This window comes from Triticum dicoccoides, chromosome 2B (genome assembly GCF_002162155.2).
Source record: "Triticum dicoccoides isolate Atlit2015 ecotype Zavitan chromosome 2B, WEW_v2.0, whole genome shotgun sequence".
In the NCBI taxonomy this organism is placed as follows: Eukaryota; Viridiplantae; Streptophyta; class Magnoliopsida; order Poales; family Poaceae; genus Triticum; species Triticum dicoccoides.
The window spans coordinates 339,268,454-339,277,986 of NC_041383.1; the positions used below are offsets into that span (position 1 = coordinate 339,268,454).

At 43.1% G+C, this 9,533-nt stretch overlaps 1 non-coding gene across 1 annotated transcript; it reads left to right on the plus strand.

Annotated features, from left to right (window-relative positions):
• Positions 1-4,807: 4,807 nt before the first annotated feature.
• On the plus strand, positions 4,808-4,918 carry LOC119266208. Its single transcript, XR_005131932.1, has one exon. It is a non-coding gene; the product is annotated as a small nucleolar RNA R71 (small nucleolar RNA).
• Positions 4,919-9,533: the final 4,615 nt, after the last annotated feature.

Below are 9,533 nucleotides of genomic sequence, written 5' to 3' on the forward strand. Positions count from 1 at the left end.
GTTAGGGCATAGTAGAAGGTACTGTAGGGAGTACCAGTACTGTGATCACTCAAGCAAGTTGTCTGGCATCAATATGACCCTACGCTGCTGGTATGTGTCTTGTAAGTCAAGCGGCGTGATGTAGTCATCATCACTTGTCTACTTCCAGCAGCACATATTCGCTTCTCCATCTTTGTCCGCACATAATCTCGTCCAATCTTCCATCCCCGCTCAGGCGCCTCCCCCCCCGTCCAGAACCCAAGCACTAACAATGGCAGAACCGAGCAGCATCCGCCAAAAGAGTTGCTAGAATTCACTCCCCATAGAGGTAATCAAGCTCATTGTTTCGTGTGTGGACAATCTCAGTACCATGCCGCTCGCCGCGTGCTCGTCGGTCCTGTACCGTTTAATCAAAGTCCTCAAGCCAGAGCTTTTTAAGCCAGCTCCTTGATTGCTGATGCCGCCTGATCTTCAGAAACGCCGTGTCACGCAGCATAACGATCGTAGGGTGGCGAGCATCAACCTCCTCGACTGTGATTCGATCCCCGTCACCCTCAACTACATTAACGGTATGTATTGGGTCGGCATGAACACATCTTGGATGGTGCTCGTCGACGGTCGCGGCAGTTGGATGCTCGTCGAGGTGTACACCCAGCGATTGATCCCCCTTCCTTCCATTAACATTGCACTGCTTTGGCACCACAACCCAGAATACTCGGAATCTTACAGTAGGCAACATGATACCAAGTTTGATTTTCTCAAGGTTGTAATCTGCCTAGTGGCCACAAGATCTGCGAATTATACAGACTTCATGCTAATTGCATTCTTCAACTGCGGTCTCATATATCTAACAGGTCACTGCGGTAAGTGGATAAATCTGCACTCCATCGTAGGATCATACATCCTCCATGCTTCTCTGATGCCATTGAACACAAGGGCTTCATTTACGCCGTCGACTCCTTCTATGGCTGGACGTATTGCTGGCCTACTCCAGTCATCACTACAAACGGCTATTACAACAGTATGTTACTTTCCTATGATATCATGATGGCTTGCTTATATTACTGTCAACATTTACTGGAAAAATATTCATGCTCATAACATGTTGTTCTTAAGATTGACTACATCAAGAACCCTTTTTTATTTGACTCCAACTTGATATGATGTTTGATCAATTGTAAGTACAGCGGGATATTTCGCCCGAACTGCGAGTATCGTGTTCCCCACAGGGACTAGGCGACGGCGACTACGCTCGGCTAAATCTAGGTAACACAATATTGGGTGGTGAAAGCAGAATATTAAATCTAGACTAACTAAGATCATCAACAAAGGAAATGACACAGAAGCAAAGGGAGATGAAGATTATCTTCGCTTTGTCTTTTTGGTATTTTCATATTATTCTAGAAACTAAAATACACACACAGGACATCATCATCGACAGAAAGGAATTACCAATATATGATCACAAATATAACTATTAGTTATATATAAGAAGAAAAGCACAGAACAAAGATAATGGGACAAGGACAGAAATGTTTAACACCACAGAATTATATATATCACACATGTATTACAAACTGAAAATTACTACGACAACTACAACACACAGGGGATATATATAGCTAATTATTGAGCATACAAACTGAGTGATACATGCCACGATCCAGTTCACACATCCACAAATAAAGCATAAGTCTGAAACTGAACAAGTAGGTTACTAACACTTAACAAATCTGAATGTTACACATCATATATGTCTCAAGTTATTTCAGAGAGAGAGAGATAGCAGCCACAAGGGTTCAGGTTCAGAGAAGAAATAGAGGCAGCAGGGGGGTTGAGAAGGAGTAGCAGCAGGGGGCGTGAGGAGAGAGCTTCAGCAAGGATGCAGCACCAGTTTTGGTGAGAAGAGGACAGCAACAGTTTTGGTGAGAAGAGAGAGGTTGAGAGGAGGAGCAAGAGCAGCGAGGCAAGGGAAGGAGAGCAGCAGCGGTAGGGGATTCAGAGGAGGAGGAGTAGCAAGGGGCGCAAGAAGAAGCAGCAGCAGGTTTGTGGGGAAGAAGAAGAAGAGCAGCAGCAGGGTTAGAAGAAGAAGAGAAGCAGAGTAAGTGGAGCTTTGGCTGGTGGTGGTGATGGATGGCGGCGGCACTGATGCTGGATGGAGATGGGTGATGAGGCAGGAGGCGCACCACCACGCCGGCCTGGCCGTGGCGGCCGCCGGAGATGGAGAAGGAGGGTGAGGGAAAGAGAGATGTGTGCCAGGTCCGATTTGCAATGAGGTGCGGCTAGGGATTTCATTCCCCTCTCTGATCTGCCACATTTGCACATTGGCCCTCCTCTTCTCTTCATTTCTGCCCAAGAAGATCCTCCTCTTCTTTTAGTTTGCTCCCCTACATTACTTATTTCCTTCACGCTCAAGCCTTGACGTATTTCTTTCATGCCCTTCTCTCTTCTCGTTAGCCACCTAGTAGAAGTCTTGATGATTATAGTGCCTTTGCGCACTTTTCTGCAAAATAAACAATTCACTAGTCAACATTCTCTTTTATGATTATCATTCGAATATTCAACAAGTCGTAGCAAGAATGGATGGATATATCTCAATAAATGGTGAATTTGTGTGCCCAAATAGTATATAAGAAATGTGCTTATCAAGTTCCCCCACACTTAAACTTTTGCTTGTCCTCAAGCAAAGGAATATGACAAGAGCTAGATAATGAACAGTGAGCTGACTGGAGAATGTCCCAGTGAAGTAGATCTCCAAACAAAGCATGCTTTGGACTTAGCTAATGAAAATTAATGGTTAAGAGTGCTACAAAGCAATAGGATAGTAGTAGACTCAATCATTTTAAACTTTTACAATGATAAAAATGGATCAACAAATTCAAATGCTGATTGTGCCAAAAGGTTCCTAAAGAGAGCATGATCCAAAAAATAAAAAGAACTTAAACTTGTGATCAGATCACTTATTACCAGGAATATTGTGGTTGAAAGCACTTATTGAATTTGAAGAAAGTAATGATAATATTTTATTGATCTCATCAAAGGAACATACCATCGATCCCGAGAACATGGTATACACCCGGCTCGACCAATTATATAGTTTCTTTTTGTTTGTCTCCCCAAAGGAACATACCACCGATCCCGAGAACATGGTATACACCTGGTTCGACAATTACATTTTTTTATTAATAATTACTGCCCAAGCTAACCCAGATTTCACATGCCACCGATCCCGAGAACATGACATGCTACTGTAGGTAGTCAGACTAATTTATTCATTATTACTTATCTTAAATGAACAACGCATAAGCACAAAAATAGGAATCATCACTTCTCCATGTCTGGTTCACATGCTACCGATCCAGGGAACATAGCATGCTAATCCATAGTGGTTAGGTGATTTCTCTCAATGGGAACACATTAGGCACAAACTCAGCATCTGACACTTAATGATCTAGGTGTATCGAGGTAAAAGCAGAAAATGATTTAGTTTTCTAGTGTACTAGGGATTTGAGCACTCAAAACTAATAGCTTTCACTACTTTCAGCAAAGCAAGCCTTGTGTAGATCACTAGTTTACAAGGCATTCAACACTGAGTTCACATATTCACATCAATCACCCTATGTCGAAGGTAAAATTCAGTGGGACGATATTTAAGAAATTGCTCAAGCAACCCAAATATCAAATGATTTCAGCATGTATTAATGGATGATATATTAAGATTCGGGTCATGAAACAGCTCACCGGGTTTATATAGGAAGTAGCACTCGCTCAACGCTCTCTAAACTGCAGCTCTTCTCTTTTTGCTTCTCTATCCCCATGCCTGCTCTAGCTCCACTCCTCTTCACGTGTGCCCATTGCTTCTCCTCATCACCATGACGTGAATCCACCAGGATCCCATGGGATGTCATCTCAAACTTGGTCAGCCCGTAATGAATGGTGCACAAGTGTAAACCTGAAAGAACACTCAACAAACAAGCCAATACAAATGATAGGGACAATGCCCTCTAAGTCATCAATAGAGTATCCTATCACATAAGCATATCTATTGAGCATATGATAAATAGATATCATCAATAAATCACATGGTGCATAGGCAGTATCCATGATATGGCATATCTTGTCGAGAAAGCTGAGATCATACCTGAGATAGTTAGGAAGAAGCTTCAGGACTACCTCCATTGAAGATACCAAGTGAGGTGTGGTAGTAGAAATTTCCACCGGACTCATGTCAACAAGTGAAATAGAGCATGACTCCTTGACATCTGAATCCACCTCACCATAATCAACCATGAAGCTCTCCCTCTCAGGCTCAAGTGTTGAAGAAACAATGCGGCTAACATCATAAAAGGCGAACTTCTCCATATCTGGCTCTAGTAGCACATGATCAATATCAACTAAAGGTGACTCCTCAATATCAAAAGCAACAAACTGCGGCTTTGGCTCATCCATGGAAGAATCATCACAATGCAAAACTGAATCTCCAACACTAGTATCCAGATGATCTGTAGCGTGTGTGTCAACTAGAATGGTGTCATCATCATCAAATATAATCCATGCAAGCTCAACCTTGTCACACTGAGATAGAGGCTCGGGCTTTTGTGTAAGAATTGGTGGTTGAGGTATAGTGATTTGTTGCAAGCAAACCAATGAATCAGATGTGGGCTTCTTATTGTACCACTGAAGTTGGTGGAAAGCTATGCTCTCAATCAGCAGAAAAGCTTCATCAAGTGTCTTGTTTGTAATAGCTCCACCCACTGCCATGTCGACGTAAGCTCGAGTGTCCGAAGTCAATCCTCTATAGAATATCTGCAGCTCTAACCATCTCTCGAGCCCATGATTAGGACATCTCCTGAATAAGGCTTTGTATCTCTCCCAAGCATCATACAAGCTCTCGCCTTCACGCTGAACGAAATTGAAGATCTCATCTCGAATTGCGGACTGCTTGTGTAGTGGGAAATATTTATCCAAGAAAGCTCGCGATATCTCATTCCAACTGTATAACCTTGATGGCAAGGATCGATACCAAGCACGAGCATCATCACGGAGGGAGAATGTGAACAACCTGCACATGATTGCATCTTGAGGAACTCCATGGTACTTGACTGTATCTGAATACTCCATGACTCGGTGTAAGTGCTCGTAAGGATCTTCATTAGGCAACCCTCCAAACTGATGTTGTTGAACCAAAGCAATAAGACCAGGCTTTAGCTCAAAATTTTCCGCCTCAAAAGACGGCCAAAGTGGCCCTGTGAAATAGCATTGGCTGCTTGGCATCCAAACATCACGAAGCATCGCCATATCTCCGCCAAGTGTAACTATCAATCAACCTGTAAATAGTTCAGATTTCCTACGCACACTCATAAACAGTAAATACTAGTCAGAATGTTAGTATCCTAATAAGCCGAAGCAACAACGACGAAAAAATATAAAAGAAATGCAGAAAATGAAATACACGACGAATTAAACACGGAACTAAAATAAACCTAGTCTATAGCCTAACACGGTCACTCGACGCTACTCCCCGGCAACGGCGCCAAAATGATCAATTGAAAGTACAGTGGGATATTTCACCCGAACTGCGAGTGTCGTGTTCCCCACAGGGACTAGGCGACGGCGACTACGCTCGGCTAAATCTAGGTAACACAATATTGGGTGGTGAAAGCAAAATATTAAATCTAGACTAACTAAGATCATCAACTAAGGAAATGACACAGAAGCAAAGGGAGATGAAGATTATCTTTGCTTTGTCTTTTTGGTATTTTCATATTATTTTAGAAACTAAAATACACACACAGGACATCATCATCGACAGAAAGGAAGTACCAATATATGATCACAAATATAACTATTAGTTATATATAAGAAGAAAAGCACAGAACAAAGATAATGGGACAAGGACAGAAATGTTTAACACCACAGAATTATATATATCACACAGGTATTACAAACTGAAAATTACTACGGCAACTACAACACACAGGGGATATTTATAGATAATTATTGAGCATACAAACTGAGTGATACATGCCACGATCCAGTTCACACATCCACAAATAAAGCATAAGTTTGAAACTGAACAAGTAGGTTACTAACACTTAACAAATCTGAATGTTACACATCATATATGTCTCAAGTTATTTCAGAGAGAGAGATAGCAGCCACAAGGGTTCAGGTTCAGAGGAGCAGCAGCAAGGGGCGCAAGAAGAAGCAGCAGCAGGTTCGTGGGGAAGAAGAAGAAGAGCAGCAGCAGGGTTAGAAGAAGAAGAGAAGCAGAGTAAGTGGAGCTGTGGCTGGTGGTGGTGATGGATGGCGGCGGGAGTGATGCTGGATGGAGATGGGTGATGAGGCGGGAGGCTTACCACCACGCCGGCCTGGCCGTGGCAGCGGCCGGAGGTGGAGAAGGAGGGTGAGGGAAAGAGAGATGTGTGCCAGGTCCAATTTGCAATGAGGTGCGGCTAGGGATTTCATTCCCCTCTCTGATCTGCCACATTTGCACATTGGCCCTCCTCTTCTCTTCATTTCTGCCCAAGAAGATCCTCCTCTTCTTTTAGTTAGCTCCCCTACATTACTTCTTTCCTTCACACTCAAGCCTTGACGTATTTATTTCATGCCCTTCTCTCTTCTCGTTAGCCACATAGTAGACGTCTTGACGATTATAGTGCCTTTGCGTACTTTTCTGCAAAATAAACAATTCACTAGTCAACATTCTCTTTTATGATTATCATTCGAATATTTAACAAGTCGTAGCAAGAATGGATGGATATATCTCAATAAATGGTGAATTTGTGTGCCCAAATAGTATATAAGAAATGTGCTTATCAATGTTGTAGGCCGCATGGTTTCCCTACCCTTCCTAATCCCAGAACCTTTCAAAGAAAAGCGGCATGGCAGTTGCAGGTAGTTCCTGGCTCGATCAGACGATGGAGAACGATTGATGATCGTTCGCACGTATCGGACGTGTTGTTTCATGGAATACAATCACAGTCACTGCAAGGTCTTTGAGCAGGATCCCAGCTTCTTTGGGCCTTCAGGAATTTTTGACTGGAGGCTGGTAAGTAACCTTGGTACACGCTCTCTGTTTGTCAGACTGAATTATCCGATTAACCAGGAGATAACCTACGGCAAGGATCATGATGGTAGCGCGGTTTCGTTCATCAGACAAAACTGTGTGTACACAGCGTACCATGCGTCTCTACATGCACCATACCCTGATATTTGCCGCCACACTCTGCAGCCCAAAGTAGGAGAGAGGATCGCAAGTATCAGACTTCGACCTGCTGGCTGGAGTTTCCCCCGTCAGGCACCCATCTGGTTCAATCCATCAGCCAATCTCCACAGTTTAATAAATAGTAACGTCCAGCTGAGCTAGTTAGTTAGATGCGTACACTTGGTGTAGTAGGATCTTTATTTAGTCTGATGCATACACTTATTTTTTTGGTAGCCCTTTTGTAATAATGGCTGATGTTTGGTTTGGAAGAGAGAGTTGTGTCTTCACTCTTCTAGCCTGCTTACTCCTTCTGTTGCACCCCCAGCCCTGGTTGTTGCTGTTGCTGCTGTTTTCAATGTACAATCAGTAGTACATTTCGTCTGTTGGTTGAATAAATGTGTTGTTAGAACGACAAACATAATGTTTTGGAAGTCGTTGCACGGTTCGATCCTTAGTGCCCCGTATCTTACGTAACGCATACTATTTTTCATATGGAACACATTTTCCACTTGTTGATAACATGCAACCCACTGATGAAGGCCCAATAGAGGAGCCCATAATTAACTAGAATGGAGACTCGCACATGAATCCGGCCCGGGTACATGCTCATGGTCCCCTAAACATAAATAAGTAAATAAATAAATAAAGCTAAATGCTCATGCACCAGTTCTTTAAATTCATGATTTAACAGGGGATATAATTTCCTATGATAGTGTCGTTACATTCAGTCAATATTATTCTTAGGCAAAGATAGTGACCGGTCTTCTTTCTCCCAGCATTTTCTTCCTGCAACCAGCGGACCCATGCAAATAGTAGTCAACATCGTAAATAGTTCCGATCCATTTTTATTTTTCAATAAGAATGTCCAACCCAGCACAGCACATTGGCGACAACACTTTATCCTCCTCCTTGGTGCACTCGCCGCGGCGCCGCCGTCTGGCCCTGTCAACATATATTTTTCAAAACGGTCCCTGTCAACATAGTGAATCGGGAGAAAACTGTAGTTGTGAGTATGACAGTACGGACCCACCAGGTCCACTCCTGAACACAAGCAAGCGCCTCTTTTACTACTCGGATGCACCCCTCATTTTTTACTCTAATCCACCCTGCTGATATATGGGACCCACATCATTTTTAACGTATAGTCAACTAATGACAGAATTGCAGAACTTTTTTTTGAGTAGTAATTCAGAGGAGCAGGCTATAAACTGGGTTGTGTGGTCTTTGTAGCTCGTCTAACAACATGACCAGCCCAGCAGGTTTTTCTTTGGGAAAATAGATAGCCCAATATTTCTTTTTGAAGAATACCCAAGCTAGGCCTATTTGTTTTCTTTGACTTACTGGGCTGCAAATCTTTCAAGATAAGGAGGGACGCATTCCGGCCTAGCCAAAGAGTTTGGTCAGTGTGTGTTAAAAGTAATATCAAAGGGGTTGAAAATTCCAAAAAAAATATAGCAAATGGGATATTAGTTTCTTTTCTTGTTTTTGTTCTTCACTGATATTTTATAGTATTTCATTGGATTTAACATGACATAGTACTAACTCATTTTTAAATTTGTTTTAGTATGGCTACTAATTGACGGATTAAGAATATTTTGTTCCCCAGCAAAAATTTGCGAATTTTCAAAATTTCGCACATGTTTAGTTAATTTTTTAACCCTGGTACTGACCAGTAAATGGGCAGCAATTCTAAAAATGAAAACGGGCTGCAATAAAATCCATATGAATTCTAAAATGAGTAAAAATTATAAAAATAATAGTAAATGGGTTGTACACGCCACAGATTTCGAGGCTGACTTGTTTACGCAAGGTTTTGTCAGTCAACACACGATTCTAGCAGCATTTACTGTTGGATGTCCATCCAACGACCGACGTGCTTCTTCAATCTCTGATCTTCCTGCTCCAGCCGCCTAAACTAGCATCGGCGGGACTGTCTGCTCCCTCCTCTTGTGGCCCGCTGTGATGCCACGCAGGCTTCCCCGGCCCACCCTACTCCCTCCGCTGGCCTGGCCGCACGCAATCAATTGGCTCCTTATTACGCGAAAAAATGATTCCTTCCACTGACATCTGGGGCGCACCAATTGGGAGGCTGACCTGTGGCCTACTAAGTTGACGCGTACGCAGGGCTTGTCAACTTAGTCAACAAATGATTGTAGCAGCAATAACCGTTGGATTTGAATCGAATGGTCCTACTACTTCTTCAAGTGCTGCTCTTCTTGCACCAGCCGCCCAAACCAGCGCCGGTGAGACCGCCTGCTCCTCCCTCCAGTGGTCGGTTGTGCTGTCGTTGAGGCCTCACCGCCCCCTACTACTCCCACCGCTAGCCAGGTCCTGCAGCGACGGCAGC